The 24,547-nt window shown below is 41.9% G+C and overlaps 1 protein-coding gene across 2 annotated transcripts in view; it reads left to right on the top strand.

The window, feature by feature from the left end:
• The first annotated feature begins 16,750 nt into the window (after positions 1-16,750).
• The window catches only part of Col19a1 (collagen type XIX alpha 1 chain), a 324,630-nt gene continuing 316,833 nt past the window's right edge, over positions 16,751-24,547 (top strand). For both annotated transcript variants that reach the window (XM_060369802.1, XM_060369801.1), the window contains exon 1: positions 16,751-16,877. The gene's annotated coding sequence lies outside the window, so the exon portion shown is untranslated. The remainder of the gene's footprint in view (positions 16,878-24,547) is intronic.

Below are 24,547 nucleotides of genomic sequence, written 5' to 3'. Positions count from 1 at the left end.
GTGTGTGTGTGTGTGATTAACTGAGGAGGGAATTAGAGGGAATATGAGCAGAGCTGGTTTTCCCCTTTCTCTGCTTCCTTGTTGGCTCTGCAGACCCGGCTCTTTTTTTTTTTTTTAATTTTATTTTTTTCTTATCAGTTACATTTTATTAACTCTGTATCCCAGCCGTGAAGACCCGGCTCTTTACACCACCATGCCTTCCCAGTTATGATAGATCAGTACTCTTCCAAACTCTGAGACAGAGGAAACCTTTCTTCCCTTAAGTTGGTTTTTCTTGGTTATTTAGCTACGGGAAAAATAGTATACTGATGAAATTGCTTTAGAAAAATGCATAGATGACTATTTCCAAGGCTCATGAATCAATACTTGCTTGCTAACATACTTAAATGTTAATACTTACATGTTAACATATGGATTCATCACATAGACTTGTGTCTCAGTTAGGGTGACTATTGCTGTGATGAAACACGGTGAGCAGAAGCAACTTCGGGAGGAAGGTTTCATTTCACTCACACATTCGTATTACAGGTCGTCCTTGGAAGTAGGTGGGGCAGGAACTAAATCATAGAAAGAACCTGGAGGCAGTAACTGAAGCAAAGGCCATGGAAGAGTCTGCTTCCTGGCTTGCTCCTCGTGGCTGGCTCAGTCTGCTTTCCTATAGAACTCAGCACCATTAGTTCAAGAGTGTCCCCATCAGAAATGGGATGGGTCCTCCTCCTTCAATCACTAATTAAAGAAATACCCTACAGTCCTGACTATAGCCCATTCTTATGGAAGCATTTTCTCAATTGAGGGTCCCTCCTCTCAGAGGACACCAGCTTATGTCCAGTTGACACAGAACTAGCCAACAGAACCCTCTTACTTTAGTATTAAGCAGTGACAGTTTCACATAAAAAAAATGTAAAAGAAGCTAAAACAGGTTTTAAAATGATTAAAAGGGCTGGTTAAGAGCACAGATTACTTTTGCAGAGGGCCCAAGTCTGAGCCCTAGGACCCACTTAAGGTGGCCCACAGCAATCTGTAATTCCAGTTCTCAGGGAACACTCTGGCCATCTGGTGCACATAACCTCACACAGACACATGTACAGGCACACAAGTATAAAGAAATGCCTAAACTCTTTATTTCCATGAAGCCACATCACTGAGATCACTAATGTAGATACTGAAGATATGTTAAATGCAGAATCAGCCTTCTGGGAGCTCACCGTTATATTCACTCCGTTTGCCTCTGAAACCACAGGGTGTGGGGGAAACATTAGTGAAGGCTACTAGAGGATAAACAGGACAACAAAGAGAGGCCAAGTTCATGGCATTGCATTGTCATAAAGTTATGAGGCATTAGACCCAAGCATATGATTAGGGGTATTTCCCAAAGGGGACATGATTGATTCAGCTCTCTTGTGGATTCTGGAAATGTTCCCCCTTCTTCCAGTCCACTGCCATTACTTCATCTGTTTGGAAACTGAACCCTCCAGAGGTTTTGTGATGATGTATCCAGCATTGGTGGTACAAGTGACCGGACTACAAGAGCAAACCTGGATTCCTATCTCTGTCACCTTTGTATATACCTCAACACTCCTTTTTAATAAATATCTGAATAGACAACAAATATTGAATAGTGTGGATAGAAATAAATTGTCATTTAGCCTGAAGTAGTTGATGGGAAGTTTTAAATGACAGTTGATAGTTTAACATAATTAAGAGGTTAAATACAATGCAGACCTAGGAGAAAGAATATTTGTGTCTGCACAGGGAGGACTGCTAGATCAGTGCTTTTTATGCCCTACTGGATGAAGTCTTCTGTGTCGAAGGTTTGCCTCACATCGCAAAAAACAGCATACTAGGGAAGAAATAAAGAAAAAAAAAGAAAGCTATCAACAGCATTTTAGACAAGCAGCTAAAAAAAAATTTGTTTTATGCTATTGTACTTGAGGTTTTACTTGAAACTCTTTCTCAGTATTTTGGCTCGGATAAAATCTAGTCTGGTAGATTTATTTGTGGTAAAAGTTTCAGAACAGTGTTTCATAAATAAGTAAGCAAAATTACGCATTTTGCTATGTTATTTATTTATTTTTCTTTTTAGAGGAAGCTGATTTTTGAGGTAAGAATGATGTTGCTGCTTCACATGTGAGCCATGTTTGAGGGCTTAGAATGTCAATTCTTCATGAAAAGAAAGGCCCATCTGATAGCTGCTTTTCATAAAGGAAGGCACGGGTTTATTGCTGTCATACATTGGCGCTGGAATTACATGGAATAAAAAGGACAATGTGCAGCTGAGCTAATGAATTCAGATGCTTGGGATTGGGCCTGAGTCTCTTTAAAATTAGCCTGAAAAAAATAAGTTCCTTGAAATAACAGAAGGCGCAGCTTCAAGCTTGTTTATTTTTATAATGTTAGCCTTCTCATATTAAAATTTTGGTGACAGCATACTCAGTCTCTGTTTTATTAAGACTTAGATTTCTTTTGTCATTAAAAAATATAAATAGCAATAGGGGACTGTAAGAATTTTCTATTTTTGTTCCTAATGAGAATAAAGAGAATTGTTATGCATTGCATGAGACAGACTTAGACATAGGTCTAGCATATGTAATTTTTAACAGGATGTCTGTGATTTCATATGTGATGCGCATGCTACAATAACGTGGTGAATATGTTTAGCCTATCACAGGACTCTGGCAATGAGGCTCCATAAACGTTCACCTCTGTGCGCATTCCTTCACATGTGCAAATGCCCCTCTCTCGTGCTAATATTTTTGCTAAGATAAAAAAAAATTATTTCTGAGCCGGGCATGGTGGAGCACTCCTGTAATCCCAGCACTTGGGGACACAGAGGCAGGCAGGTCTCTGTGAGTTCAAGGCCAGCCTACAAAACAAGTATAGATGATGTTCTTCAGTTGGTCGTTGTTTACATAATTCAATTTCTGCTTGAAAAATACTTTATTTCTTGGTTTTATGTCCATAGTTATTTAAACTGCATGATTTTCAACTCCAGTTCCTTCCAAGACAACCTCTAGCCATATCTTTACAGAACAAGACAACATAACCTTCCTGCTTCATTGTTTCTTGTCTAGCAGATAGAGTTCTCTTATTTAACCAACAACACTGCTCTGGTTTTGCAACTTAAAACATAATCTTAAAACGCACACCTGTCTTAGTTAGGACTGTGTTACTGTGAAGAGACACCACGGACATAGCAACCCTTATAAAGAAAAACATTTAATAGGGGTTGGCTTACAGTTTCAGAGGTCCATTATCATCATGGCGGGAAGCAGGCAGACATGGTGCTGGAGAAGGAGCTGAGAGTTCTATAGCAGTAGACAGCAGGAAGTGTACTGGCTTGAGCTTTGGAATACCTCAAAGCCACCCCCTAGTGACAAAGCTACTCCAACAAAGGCACACCTACTTCAACAAGGCTAATAGTGTCACTTTCTATGGCCAAGCCTTCAAACATATGAGCCTGTGGGGGCCATTCCTATTCAAACTATCACATCATCTATACTTAAAATTTAATTGAAAACAAAAAGTTTGTACAGAATTTCCTCCTTTTGTAATACTACTTTTGAGGCTGTTTGGTAATATCGCTAATATTGGGCTTCACGCTGGATGCTGTGGGGACATTTTATCTAAACGTGGTGTGCAAGGCAGTGCAATTTAGAAAAAAAGCTTAATGGCACCTCCGTGTCCTTTTTTGTGGCTCTCTTTGTGTTCAATAAGCACTGCTTGAATGAATAAATGAGTTCTTTGGTTAATTGGTTGGGAAATTCAGACAAAGAAGCCAAACTCATATCCCTTCTGGTGAAAGGCTAATAGGAAATGGCAATTGGCTGAACTGGGAGATTAAGAAGCTTGTAGGAGATAAAAGAAAGAGAGTTCCTATGCTCTGTGGAGCAATTGATATATATTTTATAGTTTCTGAATATTCCATATTAGTTACTTGATGAAATCTTTACAGGGTCTCTGTAAGAAAGCATTTAGAGTAAGAGGAAGTTAATGACTTGAAAGTATCAACAGTTGACCTCAAACCCAGCTCTCTCTGATCCTATAGCTTACGACCATGCATCTATGATGCCCAAGATTCTAGAATTAAGACTGGAAAAAAAAAAGTGGGTCTTGGCTGATAATTAGAATGCTCTAACCCTAGCTGTATTTTTATGTCACATACATATGACAGAAATGTTCGTTACTGGCCGTTTAGTTGCCCTTCTTTGTTGTCTTCTCTTCCCTGGAAGAAAACATCTACTCTTTCACATACGTCCTAACTGCTAATGAGTACACAATATGTATACAAAGTTGTATGCAATCCAGGTGAAGGCTAGTTTCTTCGTTTGTTAGGAATAAATTTTAAAACATAAATATCCATATTACATGTACCTAGTTATGTATGTACAGGCCCAAGAAAGAATGTTTTTCCTCCCAATAGCAGATAAGCTAGGCACTGGTTCATGTGTCTAGCACCTAAATGTATCATGATTTCCAGGACTGGAATAAATGTTCTTGTTCCTCCTTTGAATGACACCTCAGTGAGCGAATGTTATTATACCCTTTGCCAAAAAGAAAATTCTAAAAAATACCAAGGAAATCTTACTGTATATATACAACCCCAAAATCCTAAGGATTAGAGTGGAAAGGGCTGGAAGGAATTTGCAGGATAAACAAGCTGAAGTGAGCGTTTCTTTCATCACCAACTGAGTTTCTGCAGTAGACTTCTCTTTGGTGACTGGCCACCATGCAGTCCTCTCCGGTTCTCAGACCTTCTCCTGAGTTTTCCTTCACGTGTTTAAGCAATTACTGCCCTTTGTGATGCTTCTCGCACCAACCAGGCATCTTCCCAACTGAGGACTTTCACACTACATTTCACCTTTCACCTCCAACACTCTCTTCTCCTATCCCAGCTTTCTCTACACTTTAGTCCATTTCTTTCCTTAAGTTTCTTCTCAAAGTTGCCCTCTCTGTGAGGCCTCTTGGATAGCTTTCATAAAAGAGAAACTAGCTATGCCCTGGCCCACCCTTGGAAACTCTGCCCCATTCCTGCATATTTTCCCCTTGTTGCACATGTCCCTTTCTGGTATAATAAATATTATCCCCATATTTCTGCAATATTCTCCACCTTGTTCCCTGCTACATAAGCTCCATAAGGACAGAACATTCATTTGTCTACTTCTGTATCATGAAGACTACAACAGAGCTTGGCCCATGGTCATGCCCCATAAATATTTGTTGAAGAAGTCCATGTTGAACGCACACTAAAAAGCATTGTTCGGAGGATTTCAGATCTTCTGACTCATTAGGAAGTACTTGCTCTCAGAACTTAAATTCTAGCATCTGATTAGAGCAGAGCATTGGCCCATCTAGAAAATCACCATGCTACTTTGTAACTGGTTAGTCCAAAATATTGATGAAAGATGAGATTATCTCTCTCTAAAAGAACTTTTCCATCACTCTTTATGCTCAAAAACATGTAATCTTGTCTGTTCTATAAATAGCTGTTTCCAAATAACTAATTGTAAAATTAACACTATTTTGAATTGGGGTGTATGCAATATATACACATACATATATGCATACATACACATGTATATATGCACATTATATTTTTATTTATAATATTAACATTACATATATGTAATCATGCTGTGTGTAAAGTTCTGTGTGTAAAGAGGTTCAAAAACATTTGAACCCCTTCAGCGATTATTTGATAGAGAGAGATGCTATTTTCTCTTACGCCTCCAATTAAAACAGAAAGCCAAGTGCTTCAACCTTGTAAATTACCAAGGTATTAACCAAAGTCAGCTGCAAATTGTAAATGCCCCCTTTTACAAGAAGCCAGCCTGGGCATGTGTTGTGTTTGGTATTGCACAGCACTTGATCTCTCTTGTTCATGCCCTCTGATTTTTTTATAGTACACAATCTTTCTTTATGGGGATTCCTTAGGCCCAACAATGCATTCAACATTCTCTGAGAAAAGCACAGACAAATTTTCATTCCAAAAGGCCATTCTTCTTACACTGAATATGGTTGCACAATCGAGGGTTGAGGAAATCAGTTTCATTATAAAAGGTACATGCCATGATGAATAAGTCATTTACATGGGGGCCACTTTGAAACCATGAAGAAATTGGACAACAGTTATTCAAGACTATAGTGTTACCTTAAATAAGCACTAAGCAGAGGCTAGACTGGGAGACTCAGCTTGGCTTAGAGGACAGTCATGCTTGCAAACATCCCAGGAGCTATTTAAGAGTTGTAAGACATACAGCCTAGTACACACAGGCACAAAGCAGTGATAACACCTGGAGATAAGGGGGCAGAGAAACAATATTTGCACAGACACTCGCAGTCCCAGGACAACCATCAGGGGGGTTCTAGCCGATCCGTCGTTACTTATCTCACAAATCTGGTCCTTGGAAATGAATCCTAAATCAAAAGATAAGTACAGCAGGCCCTCTGCCTTTTGACATTTTGTTGGTAAGTTGTGTGCTTTAAATCTTGGGCTGTTATGTTGGCATCTGTGTCTATTGTCCTATTATGGTGTTCATAAAGCTTCCTTTCATTCCTGAAAGTATTCCTGTTTGGAAAAAATAATTATCTGTCCACTCTCTTTAAACTGTTCTGTATGCAATCAAGTGAAAAGCCTCTTTGTCACAGAACAAGAATCATCTCAGAACATTTTCCTTGAGGACCACACCCTTGGAAGGACACAGTGAGATGAGAGATACAGAAAGCCCTACTCTTGGCTGACTTTGCATCATTTGAAGACCTGCTATTTGTGATTAATCTCAAGATCGTATTCCCATGACTACACAGAAACTATCTAACAAATAAAAACAAGTTTTACTTTATCTTGTTTACATGAACCCTGTTAGAATCTCATTGTTAAAAAAATACATACCAAATACCATTTTTTTCATAATTGGCTTATTTTCATCTTTTCTTAAGATAAGCCCAGTCTCTCAAGCATTGTGAGATTATTCAATAAATGAAGGCATTTTAAGAAAATGACCTATTTTCCCCCAATGATTACACTAACAGTGTAGGGAGATGTGCATTTTGCACAGAGCGGGGAATACTACAAGAACAGTAAGGGAGGTGCCAGACTGTCTAGAAACCAAGTTCTTCAAGGACACAACCAAGAACCAAAAAGTACCTCAGTAGTATTTCACCAAGTCTTATGCAATCAACTTTATTTTTCAAAAAAAGAAGAAAAAAATCCCTGAATACTGGATTAGTGTGTTGTTTTATTTCGCTAAGTCCATAAAATAACTCTAAAACACAACGTTTCCTTTTTCCTTTTTCATTTCTGCATATCTGCCAGAGTCCCTGTGCTGATAACTATGATTCATAAATGACAAAAATGTTCATTGCTTAAGGTCTTTTTCTGGAATCCTCCTCAGCTTCTTCCACAGTCTCCTTCTCCCACTCTCATTTGTCCAGTGTGATTAGAAAGAGAATCACTTTGGGCTATTGCAACTCCAGTTGAAGTTCAGGGACCAAGACGAGCTATTAATAGCCTTCCTTCTGTGGGAAAAAAAAAATCTAGTTCTTTTGCAGACTTCGCTCCTTCAGTCTGGTTAATATTGGAAAAGTTCCCGTGATTCCTGCTCACCCTTTTTCCCCTGAAACCCACCGTCTCCCAGTGTGATCAAAAATCTCTTGGAAGGTCTCAGTACCTCCGACTGGTGCCTCCCATTGGAATGCAAATTGTAACACCTGGACCATCTATCATTTGCACTTAGATGTTTTCTCCTTTAATTGTTTCCCTAAAGGCTGAGAATTTAAAAGCTACCTTTTCGTTTATTTATTTTTTGATTAAAATGTTCGCAGATGGATGGATAAAGCAAACTGTGGTAAACTGACACAATGGAATAATTTCTCAGGTGTTAAAAAAAAATAAAGTCATGAGATTTGAAATGTAAATGGATGGACCCAGAAAAAAATAATGCCAAGTGAGGTAACCCAGAGCCAAAAAAACACAAATATGGTATGAATTCACTTATATGTGCATGTCAACTGTTAGGCCTCCAATAAACAATCTGTATAACCACAGAGGATGAGTATAGAGTAAGGGACCTGGGAGGAGGCATGGATTTCCCTAAGAAGGGTAAGGACAATAGATAGTTATAGATGGATTGGAGTGAGGCTGGAATGGGAGGATCAAATGTGGATGGGAAAGGAGGAGGTGTGAGAGAAGGAATACAGGAAGGACTAGATAGTTCAGGAACCTAGAGATAAGTAAATACTATCTGAAGGACAGTAGGAAAAAAGAAGCCTCCAAATGACATTCTGCTATACTCTTAGATCAGTGTCTTGCTCAGCCATCATTAGAGAAGTTTCCTCCTGCAGCAGATGGGAACAAATACAGAGAACAACAGCTGAGCCATGAGCAGAGAGTGAGAGACCTTGAGGCACCCAGTCTGAAACAGATATCTCCATCAAAGGCATCCCCTTGGGTCTCTGGGAACTTTGCAGAAGAGGAGGTAGAAAGATTGTAAGAGCTAATGGGGAGGAAAGACTTCAAGGAAACAAGGCTTCCTAGCTACAACAGGACTGACACACACATGAACTCACTGAGACTGTGACACAGAACCTTTCATGGCTCTGACCAGATGGGGTCCTAGTGCTGAGAGGGGAAGTGTGCACAACTCTGCATCCCTAACTCAGAAGCTATCTCCAATTGAGAACTGCTCACAAAGGGAAAATTCGTTTTCTCATAGAGTCTCACAGGGTAGCCAACACACTCTTCAGGCCAGGATCTATGCCCAGCAGTAGATGGTCAATACAAATAGAATTCAATGACATTTTTGAATTCAATGACAATTTTTCAATGACATTTTGTCACATAATGTGTGTGTGTGTGTGTGTGTGTGTGCATGTGTGTGCCATATATTAAAAAAAACCCTATAAGGTACAAAAAACAAAGCTCAACACAGCATTATGTTCTGTGTTTTCCAGTTTTGGGTTTTGGGTTCTCATGTGATTTCTGTGTATGAGATCATGTGTGTATCTGGGTCTCTATGTTTCCTGGGCTTTTTCTTTGGCTCCTTTTCTTCTGTTTCTAAGCTTAAGTGGCCTCTTAGTCTTCTACTATGTCTTGAATCTCTGTGATCTCTTGGACCAGGTTACCTTGCTGGAAGAGAAGCCACTTATCAGCCAACTCTCTTCAGATCTGATAGACCTGACTGGTAGCGATGTTAGTGAAATCAGCTGAAAACACCCAAGCTCAGCCTACATAGGAGAACCTCCATTATGGGATTCATGGGCAGCAACGGGTGGTTTCCATTTTCAGTGACTGAGCCTGGGGTTGGTTTATTACCCTGTCATGGCTAATAATACTCTGGTGGACAGACTGACCCTTTTCTGAGATGTCACCTACTAACATTCCATCAGAAGCCACTACCATTCGACTGGCCTGTTGGAGCAAGTAAACCCTTTCTCTGAACCTTAAGATGCTTGGACTGAGGTAGCATAATTCAGTTACTAGGTTCCACAGTTAGAATTTCAGATGCTCCCGAAGGGCTACATTTTAAATGCTTAGTCACCAGCCGCTGTGCTGCTGGGCAGTGGAGGAGAATTCTAGAGGTAGAGCCCAGAAAGAGGTCGCAGGTCATGATTAGAGGGATGCTTTCAGTTGAGGCTTCTGCTTCCCAGCCAGGGTGAGGTGGGCGGCTCACTCTGTCATGCACCCTCCTGCTATGAGGTACTGGCTCACCGCCTAAAACCAACATGTCCAACTGTCGGTGGACAGAAAGTTCTATAATTGTGAGGCAAAAACAAACCCCTCCCTCATAAAGTGTGTTATCTCGGGTATGCTGTTGACTAGCACACTGCACAAACAGCTGAAACTTATTTCTCCCAGTTCTGGAGCCTAAGACGTCCAGGATTAAGGCAAAAGTAGATTCAAGGTGAAAGACCTGCCTCTTTACAGATAGCTGTTCTCTTGATGAATCCTCACACAATAGAGAGGCCAAGGGTCTCTCCAGGCTTCTTTTCTAAAAGAACTCATGTTCATGAGGGCTCCACCATCATTGCCTGATAATTGCTCAAAGGTCCCTACCCCTTAACCATCTCTATAAGGGTTAGGATTTCAGCATGAATGGGGGATGGTCATGCACATTCGGGCTGTAATTTCCCAGTTGGCTGGTAGCGGGCTCCTGAACTAGTCAGCATCCCTTGGACTGGGGCAATGACACCGCAGCAGAAGCAGTTCAGCAGTGACCACACTTGAGAGAGGATTGCAATGAGGGGATCTGCCAGGCAGTTAGTGAAATAAGGCCTTTGAAAAATAATGGGCTTAGGAAATCTGAAACACTAAAACTTACAGTGATGTTTTCATTAAGAATAAAACAGATCTAGGCCAGGTGTGGTGGTGAATTTCTGTCCCTTCAGGGCCTAATGGCTACATAGTGAGGTGATCCTGTCTCAAACAACAGCAATGACTATAACAACAAAGGTAGCAGGGATCTACATAGAAAAAAATTAAAAACCTGTGGTTTGGGGCTGACAGCTGAAGTGATTTAAAACATGTAGAGATGTATAAATCTCATTTTTTTTTAACTTGTTGTATGACCTTTCAGGATTATTTGAAAGTGTTTTTTTTTTTTTTTTAAACAAACATAGAAGTTTATATTTCAGATAGGTAAAAATGAGCTTGTGGTAACTTGATAACTTGAGAGCGGGAATGTTCTTGAATATCGGAAAGATTTCTTTGAGATTGATTCCTGGCTCAGGTTGTAGCTTGGTTTGTAGAGTACTTACCTAGAATGTGTGGAGCCCCGGGTTCAACCGTCAGCACCAAATGTTTTGGAGGTGCCTGACTGCTGTTCTGGTGGTGACGTTAGCAGTACAGATCCAAGGTCATCTTCAGCTACGTAATTTAAACCAGCTTGAATTCCACGGGAAATAAAATCAATCCATTCTTAGGCAGGACTGCACTGTTCACTTTATACATGCATATGTAAACTATATCTATAACATACTGAATATTATATAATGGTTAGTCAGAAATGGGTGTAACGAGCAGGCTTGTGGACCCCTGCTTCTCCTTTTTTTTTTTCAATGCAGTTTATTCAGGAACCTTGAACAATCCTCGGACCCTGGGGAAAGCCAGCCCACAGCTTAAATAGCCTCTGGGTAGCCAACCCAGGCGTGCCACGTGGGCAATGCAGATAGGTCCACATACATGGAAGCAAGCCAGATCCTCAGCCTTAGCCAAATGTGGAATTGTTCGTGACAGAAAGCACTCACCATCGGGAAGGTGGAAGGCAGAAGGTATCGGACGGGTCTGATGCTCTTTGGGTGGATGACACCTAAATGAACATTGGTACAAAGTCCCAATTTAGTTCTAATATCAGAGATCAGACCTCTACTCTTGCCTGATGCGTCTAAAACAAAAAGGGGGAACTGTAGAGAGCTGGGGAATGCTATGCCCCTGCTTCTCTTGAGTGTCCTCTGGGTGTCAGTCCAGCCCTCTGACAGCTGTAGCACTGACAGGCAAACAGGTGTTCCGAGATGGTCCGATGAAAGCTCCTGAAGACAAGGTCCTAGATCCTAGAGAAGATGACACTTGGCTGTGGAATGAGATAGGCCTGCACACAAACCCTTGCTCTGCCTCTGATTTGCTAACAGCCCCAGGCCTGCATTGTAAGAGTGGGGCAATGGGGCTATGGCAAGTTTCACAGGACAAAGAAGGACAGAGTATGTAAGGCAGTTAGCACCATGCACAGTACTTGATAACTTTATGAGGTTTGTTGATCAAGCTAAATGTGTTCTAAATAAATAAAAACAAAACAAACAATGCTCCTTTCCTTTCAGTGAAAATAATCAGTTTTGTGGATATAAGCCTTGCATAACATAAGCAGACCAACCACCTACAATGTTCCAACACTGAATTCTTATTGAAATTGCTTTGTAGGTTGGGTGAGCTGCTTCAAAACGTTCAGGAATCACAGCACAGGTCAATTAGAGATTATTTTATCTTTGAAGAGTAGTAAGTGAGTAAGTAGTACTATGTTCTAACTTTCATAGTGGAAATTAATTTTAGCTTAGGAAAAAGTAAAGAATACATACGATGGATGACATTTTAGACTAGTGACAGTCCTGTCTTAAAGTGTTGCCATCCTCACAATCCCTACTCTGAGAGGCCTGTTTTTTTCAGTGGGAATAATTTATCCTGTGATTTTTATCAGTGGAGTATTATTATTCCCTGAGCTACAAGGGAAAAGAAATGAGCCTATCATTTTTTTTCCACATACATTGAGATGCAGTCCATACTTGTCATTAAAAATTGTATGTTCTTGGTTATTTGACCTCTGCAGGACTTCTTTCAACCAATACTTGAACACTATTCCATGAAAAGAAAACCCTACTTTACTTTACTAGGCATTTTACTGTGGAATTCCTGAAAATGAGAAGACACAATTCTAGCCCTCAAGGAGCTTGCACTAAACCAGACACACAAGTGTAGAAAACACGTGAGAAACCAGGCAGAGCAACACAGATCACCACCGAGGTGGCCTGTACACTGTGCTGTACAGAGGCAGGGGAGAGTGCGTTTGGTGGGGGATGGCAGGAAGGGCATCGCGTTAACCATGACACCTAAATAATCCTTGACCGATCAATCAGCAGAATTTCCCATTTCAGCTAAAGGCAGCGGGGCTAGGGAGCGTTAGACACGTTAGACACGCTCCTCTTGTGGTTCCGAGTCACGGAGCCTTATTGCACTGAAATTGTACATTAAAGAGAACGGATAAGAGTAGATTATGGTGATACAGTTTAGTATCTTGAATTCCACGGAGAATGATTTAAATTGGCAGGAAACAAGAAACCTCATGTTACACCAAGAGAGACCTGTGCCCTTGCTCTCTTTCGGTGCTCTCTCAGCAAATATTTATTAGTGAAATGATAAGCTGGAAGCTTCACACATTACTGAGCACGATGCCATTCCTGGTGCTGGGGTTCAAGGGCCTAGACATGTCTGGACATGTCTCAGTGGTAGTGTGCCTCAACACTGGAACTACGATCAGGTATGATTTGGAAATGTAATTATTTGCATTGACAAATAAAGAAGTTTATTTCATCTACTAAAGTTTTAAGATCTTGATGGCTCACAAGTAAAGATGGTTCTTTGAAGTCCTTTAGTCTGTTATAGCTACTTTGCCTATGACGCTTTGCATGTTCTCTTCGTGTTATAAATTAGACCTGCGAGTGTGTTCTTACCAAAGATCAAACACCAAGAAGTAGGGTTATAGCAAACTTATCTTTATTTCAAAAGTCATTTGAAGTATACGCTAAATGATTAGATGGTTTGTTTAATATGTGCTTCCTACTGAATTCACTAGACCCAGTTTAGACTAGAATATTTTCATTTGATTTAAAAAAAGTGCTAGCAAGGCCAGTTTCTTGACAACCTTAACAGGCCCAAGAGAGAACAACAAACATTTCTGTTTGTGGCACTTTTATTACAGTAGGGTTACATGTGCACTGTGGAAACTTTATATGTTACAGATAAGTAAAAGGAAGAAAATCCCTATAATCCTAACCCAGAAATAACCAGTTACTGTTTCAGAGGAATTTACAATGCCACCGACACCCACCCCACCCTGCTTCTTTTTTGTTTGCTTCTTTCATTTTAAATGCACATGGTTATGCTGCCCTGTTGCAGGACTGAACTATTTCATATTTCTAGAGTTGCTGGGAGAGATTTCTGCTTCTGCCAACATCACAGACAATCACCACTATCTAATCCTGGCAAAATAGGTGAAGGAAAAAAAAATGTAATAAGTGTGTATTTCTTCTAATGTTAAAATTAAGTTAAATATTTCATCTGAGTTTGTTAAATATTTGTATTTCTGGGTGATTTGTCTTTCAGTCACTGTCACCCTCCCTCCCGTGTCTATTTTTTTCTACCAGGGTATGCCACTCTTTCTCTTAAATTGCTTTTGAGAACTTAAGGCACATTACTAAGCTGTCCCTGTGACTAGGCTGGTCACTTGTCTTTTATCATATTTCCTTTCACTGTCACTGATCCTAGGAAGAGGGACTAAGAAACCAAGAGAAAGGTGCAGCTGTGATCCCATCCTCCAGTCCCTTGTAAACCGAGTACACATCATGAGCTACAGTGTCTTCCCGGAAAGGAAGCAAATGGAAAGGCGAACGTTGGAATATTAATTTCCGTTTGATAATTTTTCACAAACAGCGACAAAACACACTTTCAAATTAGCAGATTTCTCTAGTCCACGTTGGTCAATCAGCAAGAATTTAGACCTAATATGAACAAGAACAGCAAACTGTAATGCTGGCCTAGAAACAAGCATAATGGAAAGTGCATTTGAGCCCCAGCAAGTCAGACTTGGTAATTACAATCAACAGTAAGATCTGTTCATCCACTGTGGATGCATTGAAGCATTTCCACGAGACATGTATGGAAGTCATGTATGGCTGTGCCCTGTGCCCTGGAAATTCAATAAAGAATGAGCACTTGTATGGTTTGGTAACTAAGAAATTAGCTAGGGGCGATGCTGAAATTCTTTCTTCTTGGAAAAAAAAATGGAAACTATGAAGGGGAAAAGTAAAAGAAATGAAGCAGCGTAGCTGGGAGTAGAGATGCAGAAAACAGGAGAAACTGAAGATATTAAGAAGGGACGCTTAAAAGAAACGCATGGTAAATGTGAAATGTCCAGATTATCAAGATAGGTTGCGGTGTCCACTGTGAAGTGTCCAGTTCATGTCAGTGAGACATACAAATATGAAGCCTGCAAAATACTTCCAGCGGAACTTAGCTCTCACGTGTCACAAATAGTGAACCATGTCTTCTATGAGGCATACATGTTGAAAGTAGTTTGGGCTTTTAAGTCTTAAAAAAACTAAGTATACAAAGAGAGAGAAGGAGGGAAAGAAAGAGAAAGGGAGAGAGAGAGAGAGAAAGGCACACACACAGATATCAAGGGAGCTGAATGTTAGAAGTCCTATAATTTGTAAGAATTTAGTCTTTGTAGATTCCTCAGTTGTTCTCAAATACTTTTCCCCCAAGAAGTAGCTTCAGAATGAATGGGATCATATATAGTTGTATTTGACATAGATAATTAAAAGGTGCATGGTTAATGGCCTTGATACCTGAAGACACTTTAAAATTCAGAAAAAAGAACTTGATAAAACCTCAAAACCTATGGATATAATAGGTTGGGATCACAAAAGCAGTCTAGATTCAAATCATTTTTGGAAAAAAAGAAAAGAAGGAAGGAAGGAAAGAATAGGGTGGTCTTCACAGGTGTGTTTACGGACAAGGAATGTAGCTGGTAAACTCTAAACTTTATTTCTTCCTTTCTCAGGATGTCCAAAAATGTTGGTTCAATGTTAGAAGTAACAAAAGGAGAATTATGACACAGACATAAAAATGTGTTCAGCTATTTCATAAACAACTTAAAGATTGTGAAATTATTGAAACAATGGAGCAAAAATCGTGGACTTGGTATACAGCTTAAAAGTTTTCTTTTTTTAAAGAGTATCGATCAGATGCAAACACCTGAATTTAGTAATCTGGACAACGGAGCCTGAGCATAGAACGAGTATATAAAGCATAATTGACAAATGAGAAAACAAATGAAATAGTATTTAAATAAATGGTAGGGTTCACCAGAAGCCTAGAGAAGGCTTATGAATCATGCCTTTAAAGGGCCACCGCGCCACTCAACTCTTGTGATAACTTCCTCCTTTGGACTTTTTCCACAGTCAACCAAAAATTAGTGATGAAAACGACACGAGGAGGAAACATATCAGATAGCTTGAAATCCCGACAGCAATGTGGTTCCTGGCACTCACTCCGAAAATCTTAAGTGTTTTCTTTAGTATGACAGGTAGGCTTAAAGCCCACTGGTTTGAGGCTGTGATGGTATCCCTCCAACGAGGTGAAAGCGAGCCATTTTAAAATTCTTTCTGCGCATTTTTATCTCTGCCACCTTGAGGTTAAGCATTCTTTGGCTTGTGAACCTCACTATGTGAAACTTAGGTTTATGGCTCCTCCGAGGTAACACTTTCGTGATTTCCACTATGGACCAATAATAGATAGACTTTTTATGTCCAACTGTGGCAACACACAACTAAAAAACAGTAAGTATCGTCTAACCCTTGGCTTAATCTCCCAAATTCTAGAATTTAAAAAGAAAAAAAAAATCACACACACTACACGTATGAAAAAATATGTGTGTATCGACTATAAATGAACATAGATCTGAAAATATACATATTCTGACTATAGGTGTATGTGTTCTGCCGTAGCCACGTCCTCCACATGTTGAAAGAGAGCCCAAAAAGAATGAAAAGACCACTATTTTTAACGCCAGTCTATTTAACAGTCACAACATACCTTTCTTTATCGATGTAGACACAAACCTACAAGCAGGATTGTAATTTGAACGCAAGCTGACTTGATTAACGTCAGATAAACTCCAGACATGGAAGCGAAAAATAAAACATATCGTGATATTCTTTATTTTCAGCTCGACTGTTAAAAAAGCCAATTATCTACCTGTGAACGCAAGCCGCACATGGTACTCTGAGGACACTTCTTCACAGTCAGAAGTGAGAAAGCGCCGGGGCCCCCAACCGTCCTGGCCTCTCTAAAATTGCTATCAAAAACAGAAACCCGAAAGACGTAATTCCCCGGCCCTGGGTGATGAAGGAAAACCTGGGCACGAGTTGGCTGAGGACTGTCTTGCGGACTCCTCCGTGTTCACCGAGTGGGAGGGTCACACTGGAGGGACGAATAAGGGCAGAGATGCGTCCCGCTTCCACTCGCTGGGAGCTGGCGCGGGCCACTGCGCGGCGGTGCGGCAGCCCGGTCGGGACTCCACCGCGCCTCCCAGGGGCTCCGGCACCAGCCCAAGGTAAGCTGCGCAGCTCTGGCGCCCGCCGTTCCTCCCTCGGTGTCGCCCACAGGAGCCCGGTCTCCGCCATACGCTGTGCCTCTGGTCCTCTGCGTGCATCTGTCTTTTTTTTCTTTTCTTTTTTTTTTTTTTTTTTTTAGGAAAATGTCAAAACGGTGCTGCACGTGTGCTCCTATTTAGGGGGGCAAATCTGCCCACCTGCGGTTACGCATTCCCACGCGCAGCCCAGGGGACCGACCCGGTGCCTTTGGCCACATCAGGCCACTTTGCTACGCTGCCTATAATGGGGCTCGTGTTTGAGCGTCCGGGTCACGCGGGCTCACGCGTTCCACTTTAGTTCTCGGTGGGTTTTCGGGGTGGGTTTGCGAAGCCGAAGTACGTGCGGCGCTGATGCGGGTGGAACGGACAGAGCGAGCAGGCGACGGATTCTGCCGGGGGGCTGCGGTCTGGGGCTGGGGATGCTCTGCCGGGGAGAGGCGGAAGGCAGACGCCCGGGTCCCCCCCACCTCCCTCGCGGAGGAGTTACCCACTTGGACCCGCGCGGGGGTCCCCGAGCCCGCCTTGGGCTGATGGGGGTGGGGTGGGATGGGGAGGAGGATCCGGGACCGGTCCCCGAGCGCCCGGCCGGCCCTGCGCCTCCCTCAGCCCGCCGAGTGCGCAGCGCGTCCGGCCGGGGCGCAGCCACCGTCCCCGCCGTCCCCGCCTCCGCCCGCGGCCCTCGGCTCTGCGGGAAGCCGGCCCGCGCCGCAGCCACCGCCGCCGGGAGGAGGAGGGGGGCGGCGCGCACGGTCCCGGAGAAGTTTGTTGGCCCGGAACCAAGCGCGCGCCACCGCGCAAGCCTGCCGCTTGGAAGCGGGCGGGCCGTTAAGCTCAGCCTTACCCCAGCTAGGTCGTGGACGGCTCCGGAGCCGGTCGAGTGGGTGGGCAGGTTACCCACATGGGCCCCCCGCCGTTGCATAGCAGACAGAGGGAAGCGTGCAGTGTGTCTCGGGGTGCGGGGGGGGGGGGATGGACAGTGTACTCGGCAGTAGAAAGAATCGGACCCAGATGCTGAAAATGTGTACTTTTAATAGAACCCATCCAGGAACTGCGACAGTGGGTGAGGTGAAACCCAGCTTCGAGGCTGGGAAATGGAAGGGTAACAGAAATAAATGGTGCTGCCTCCTCCCACCCTCTGGACAATTCAGAGACGACTTCCTTCCCACCTCTCCTTGAAGAGGAGGTCTGAGGAGCGAGGTAGAGGCACTTCAGAGGAATTTACACCTGCCCACTCCTCACCCCCAAGAAAGAGCTAAGGAAAGCAACACTCCTGCCCAAATCAGGGGCTACAGTTGTTCTTGTAGGCAAGCAAAGCTGCAGGGTCCTTTGAGCGCTCTTCACCGGGAACCTGCAAAGGCGGAATTGGGATGTCTCCGTGTTTTCATGGTGCGAACTATAATTTCCCAGACCCGAGACGGGCTTCTCTGATGGGGATAATTCTTCACGGCACAAAAGAGGAGGAAGCTGCCATGGATAGAAAAACGCGTTTTCCCCCTCTAGGAGAAAATGTAGGAAGTAACTGCCAGGTGCTTCCATGGGGTTTTGACCAGAATGATTTCGCTTAGTGTGAAGGAACCTAAGCGAGGTGCCCTAACAAAAGAACGCTCCCTATGGACAGGTAAGAGGAATACCAGAAGGAAGGGAAGAAAGCCTGGAGCAATTTTGTTTGTGTCTGAATCGTTGTTGTCTCCAAGTCTCTCCCAAACAGATGGAAGCCCAGGCTATTCTTCCATCTATTTTTCTGGTCCTGGAGTTTAAACTCTCCTACTGAAATTTCTGTTCCCTTTCCGAGGCAGCAGACATGGGCATTGGGTCTTGAACGCCTGGTTCTAGGGACAGAAGAAACTATGAAGAGAAATCATAGGAATGTGACTAATGGCCCCATAAGCGGAAATCCAAATGAAGAATGGAAAGCAATCAGGGAGAAAAACAAGTAGGGCTGATACAGAGCCCTGAACTGCTACTGCGGGCTGGAAGGAGGAATGAACGGGATGAGTTGAATTACTCCACGTAGGCCCTGTTGAGGACTTCTGTCTCAAAGAGGCAGAGAGTAGGCAGGCTTAGCAGAGGAGAGCAAGCAGGGAAGACAAAAGGAAGGGCGCGTTTGATGGCTTGAAGGTGTCGAGGGGTGAGTGGTCCTGTGCCTGGTAAAACAAAAAGCACTAACTGAAGTGAAACCTCAGATGAAGAGAGCTGATCATACGTGTCCCCCCCCCCCCCAAAAAAAAAAAGACTGGAGAGGGGAGGCTGAGAAGCCATGGGCGCTGTATCCTATTGTGTGGACCAATGGCAAGAAGACCAAGTGAGGAGGTTGTATACTGAATTTAACAAAAAACAAACAAAAAATGGGGATAGTAGATGAACAGGCCTAGCTGATCCACATGCAAATTGTGAGTTGGAAACGCCCCTCCCATTTGAAAGAGCCAAAGGCAACCCTTTGAAGGACAGCATATCAGAAAGCCATCAGAGCCACTCAGAACAAAGAGAAACTGGAAAAGGTGGATGAGTTGGAAAACTATACAAGTCTATCGATGTGAAATTCTAAGCGATAGTGCATTACAGGCAGGGATGCGTCTCCAGAAAGCAGAATCAGGGTTTGTAATCAGAAAACAGTGTGGGGCTTCAGCTTCAGTGGTTGAGATCTAGGGTATCCGAGTAGCTAGAGCAGATAGCTTTCATTTGGAGAGCTCTGTCAATAGAGCCCACAGGCTGTCAAGGAGAGAAAACTGTCTAGTTATGCTCAGATGGGGGATTGATGTCTTCAGGGAAGTGAACTCCATTTTTGAAACAAACGGAGAAGTTCTATGGAACCTTGAGGCATTTGAGCGAGTCCGTCAGTACACAGATGTTAGCAGTCAGGGGATATATTTTCCGTAAGGGCATGGACCAAATCCAATACTATTATTATTTTTTTGAATCTCACTAAATTACACCCAGCAAACCTTTTCTTAGTATTCTTTTTCTATACTTCCTCATAATTCCTTATTTTATATGTAACCCGCTACAAATATTATGTAGTCCAGGTCTCACTATATTGGCCAACAGTTCTCAATATCCGTTTCTCTTTCATTTCAAAAACTGACTTAGACCTTATTCCTTCTTCAGTCTGGTGGCATAGCTACCTTCTGATGGCAGGTAAAATATATTTCCTCTTCTAAAGTACGTTTCCTTTTCTTTGAGAGGATAGGTGGGCGGAGATAGTGCGAACCAGTTATTACTGTGTAGTGCAGACTGCTGAAGGAGAATCGTGAAGACCAGTCAGCTCACAAGGCGATGGATAGCAAACCTGGCCTGGGATGGCGCTCCCAGAATGCTCAGAGGATAACTTTTAGAACAAGAGCACCCAGATGGTGAGAGGATTGGCACGATGGCTCGGCAGAAAACAAACAAACAAAAAGCACATGCATATATACATACACAAACAAACAAATAAAAATTACCGTCAGGGCTGCAGTTGCAATTCAGAGGTAGAGTGTAGGCACAAAGCCCTTATTTTGATTCCCCCACACACACCCAAAAATGGAGAAGAAAGAATGGTGTTTGGGGTATTGTTAATAGTTTGATGGGACAGTTTGGAAAATAGTAAAGAAGCAGAGAACTGGACTCCACTGTACCAGAGCCATAAGCCTCTTGCTTCCCAGTACACAATGAAATTTCACTGAGCGTGTAGAGGTGAGTTCTAACGTGATTTGGCTCATTTTAGAAATAGAATTATTAGCCAGGACTTCCCATGCTTACCTGGCATTCCTCTAGGGAGGGCTAACACAGGGTGATCACCAGTTTGAAGCCATTCCTGGCTATCCAGCAAAGCCTTGTGAGAGGAGAGAGAGGAAGAGCGAATCAATTTTCAGCAGTTGGGGAAACAAGAGTGGAGGAAAGGAGTCTAGCTAGAAGTCTCTTATAAATTTCAGTACTAGAAATGTACTCCAAGCGAATGAATGCTTTTTGCAGAGAGGCTGTGCGTGGCTTCAAAAGACAGGCGTTACAAGGAGCTTTGACGGGCTTCCAGGCTTCCCTCCAGGTCTGAGGTGCATAGGAAGGAAGAAGAAATTGAAGGAGATTCGGAACTTGTTCGACAGCGTTTGTAACGATATCATAAAGGAGAAAAGATTTCTGTGCAGCATGTAAGAGGATAGAAGCCTTGTTTAAGTTGTGGGAGTTTTCTGCCGACTTACTTCAATTTCAATAGTGAAATAAGTGATGAAATTATAAAACAACTACACGCCTATTCCAAAACAGTCGTATTTGATTATTAGCTTAGGATTTTAACTCATTACGATGGCTTTTTTTCCTGTTTTCCCCCCTCTTTATGAAAGATAGATCCTCAAGACTGACAAAAGAACAGATGTGTGGCACCTGTTGTTTTGCCTATTTACACAATGCCTCACTTCATAACAGCATAACAAAGCTTTCCTGCTGGAGTTGCGCCTGAACACACTGGAGCACAGGCAAGAAAGTTTGACTTAAAATCAATCATCTGCCCTACTTAGCACTCCCCCTTAAAGAAGGCTCTGAAAATGTGGCTTCTTGCAGATGTTTGGCACGTCAACTATACATATATGCACATATTTTTTTCTCTATCCAACAACAAATTCTTTATCGGAACAAATGAAATTTGTAACAAAAAAAAATGATTGCTTTCAAGAACAAGCTGGATGCACATATTTGAAGAACTCAGGGATTTGGAACTCTTTCTAAGTTAATAATCTTTCCTGCCTAGTTCTTTGAAAGTTGAGATGTGTTATTTAATGTATCATTCTGTATACAATGAATCGGCATCCTTTTCCTCTTTCTCCTTTCTTTTTATGTGTCCTCTTTGTGTTTTTTGTTTGTTTGTCATTTGTTTTGCTTTTTTATTTTGGCGATGGCTTTCATGTAATACACAATTTCAAAGATGTCCGGTGCACATGTAGAACATTAAATGGCATAGCAGTAAAAACATTCATATTTGAAAGAGATTTATTTGATTTACTCAGGCTTTCAGTGACAGGCTTTTGAGCCATTTCACCTGGTAAAATCACCATCATCTCATCCACTGGTCCATCGACTTAGCCATCATTCCATCCACTCCATTCAGACTGGTCTATTGCTCTGTTTTCTTGTTCAGATTTCCTGTCCTCCTCATGTTTTGTTTTGTTCTCCTGAACCACAGCAATGCCAGCAACTTACTTTATTGTTATTTATGTGTTTGTACATTATATGAGTTTATGTATACAACATGAAAACAGGTGCTCGTTGATACTAGATGGCATCAGATTCCCTGGAACTAGATTTACACCAGCGAGCTGCCTGATGTGGATGCTGGGGACCAAACTTGGGACATCTCCAAGAGCAGCAAGCGCTCTTAACTACTGAGCCATCTCTTAGCCCTGTCACCAGAAACTTCTATTTGATTCACTGCCTCATCCAATTAGGGCTCTGATCCTATCAATGGAATGAAGGAGTAAAGTTTTCAGTTGTTCCGTCTTTTGCTGTTCATGATTTCTGTGCACAAATATATACTATACATTATAAAATAAAACAAGGAATTAATTCTTCAAAACCCTTCTTCTTTAAAATTGTTTAGATTTTATAATTGGTTTAAAGATTTTGAGAAATGGACTAAGGAAGTTTGGTAATATCCGAAAGTAATCTGGTCAGCAAAGGGTTGGCAGAATAGTGGGTTACAAGCAGAGGTCAGGACCAGTCAAAAAGAAACAGGTTATGGGCAGGGCTATCTGAAGGATTTCAGAGGGTTTGTTTTAGAAGGTGTCCTGATGTCCGTGAAGGCTGGTCAGTGCTGAATACATTCACAAGGATGACTTCACATTGTGTGGCACTGGATAGGAGCTATCTTGGGTTCTTACTGGGATTTTGGCAGGGGATAAGTGAATATGTATGAGGAAGTGATGTGAGATGTAAGGATCTGAGAGCTATGCCCTAGACCCTGCAATTAAACAAGTGGTAATAACAAAACTTTTTGTATGTTTGTTTGTTTGATTTTTGAGACGGGTTTCTCTGCGTGTAGCCTTGGCCTTCCTGGACTTGCTTTGTAGATCAGGCCAATCTGGATTTCACAGAGATCCGCCTGCCTCTGCCTCCTTGAGTGCTGCGATTACAGGCGTGAGCCACCACGGCCAGCAACAAAAACTTTTTGATCAAGCAAAGCTGGACTTGGTCCCAAGACTCCAGACCAGATTGTTCCATGAGCATTCATGTCTGTGGAATGGGGACCTGATCCCTATCTTCACTACAAGTCATAGGGCCTAGGCAAGAGAGTCTAATCTTTCTTTCACAATGTGGGTTCTGGGAGCAATCCTCAATTCCTGAGGCTTGACTGTAATTGCCCTTACTTGCTAAACCATCTTACCACCCCAAGATGCTTGGATAAAAGGAGAAAAGGTTTGTTTTTGAAATCAATGTTCCTAGTCTTTAAATTTTTTTTTCAAATATTTAGCTATATGTTACATGGCGTTCCTGCTCTGTACCATGTTAATGTTAGAAACAGGCATAGTTTACATCTGAGATACGAATATTAAAATAACTACTATATATAAACTATGTTTTTGTTTAGAAAATGAGACCACATAGAAACAATATTTTCTACACATTTATTTAAAATGCACTGTAGGCATCTTTGTATAGGTTTGCCAGAAAGGGATTTGGGGAGGTCAAGAAACTTCAGTGTTCTGCACACATCGTCTTCATGCTCCATATGAGACAGTGAACTGGGAAGGCATGGGGGTGGGTTCTGCCTGAAAGCTTAACTTCGGCCGTGAAGAACAACACAGTAAGTTGTGCTAACACTGGCTTGAATTAATTTATAAAGCTATCTTGATAATAACCTTACTGAGTCCTGAGGGAACAGGATAGAAAACTGCCACATTCTGATAGGGGGTTTCGGTTAAAGCCAGGAAGTAAGAAATCCAAAGAGGAAAATGGTCGTAAACCTGGGGATCATCCAGTTGCCTGAGCTCAGCCAGTGTCTGAGGACAGTGACAGGGAAGAGGGAAAGGACCAACTCAGAAAGCCACGGGGAATTTCTGTCCATAGCAGTTTTATTTAGGACCAACCCCAACATAATACGTTCAACATAACTTAAAAAAAAAAAAGAAAAAAACAACCTAGAAAATACTACTAGTGAAATAAAGAAGTAGAAAATGGAAATGAGGTATACAACTGGATAGAAGAGAGATAAATAGGCAGATGGATGAATATATAGATAGATCAATTGGTCTATCAATAGATGTATAGATAACAGATAGATAATAGATTATAGATAGGTAGCTATCTAGCTAGATTGATAGATAAATGATAGACATATAAATGATAGAGAGCTATAATAGGAAATGCTCATATTAGATCTCATGTAGACAGACAGACAGACAAAAGTAAAGTAGGAAACAATGGATCTAGAGGAAGACAAGAAGGGATTCTAGCTAATGTGAAGGGACCAACTGAGTGTTTATAGGAGGAGGAAGACTCGACTACTAGAAATTCCAGAAGCCTTATAAGATATGATAAACATAATGAAATCTATACACCTAAAAAAGATAATCAATTGAGCAGACATGGGGTAAGATGATCAATCCTCGTTTAGAAAGACAGATGGGATGTGCATTGAACGTATGACAGGAGTCTACTGAGCGCAT

This window comes from Meriones unguiculatus, chromosome 16, assembly GCF_030254825.1.
Source record: "Meriones unguiculatus strain TT.TT164.6M chromosome 16, Bangor_MerUng_6.1, whole genome shotgun sequence".
Lineage (NCBI taxonomy): Eukaryota > Metazoa > Chordata > Mammalia > Rodentia > Muridae > Meriones > Meriones unguiculatus.
The sequence above is the reverse complement of the archived record's forward strand: the minus strand, read 5'-3'. Positions and strand labels throughout refer to the sequence as shown.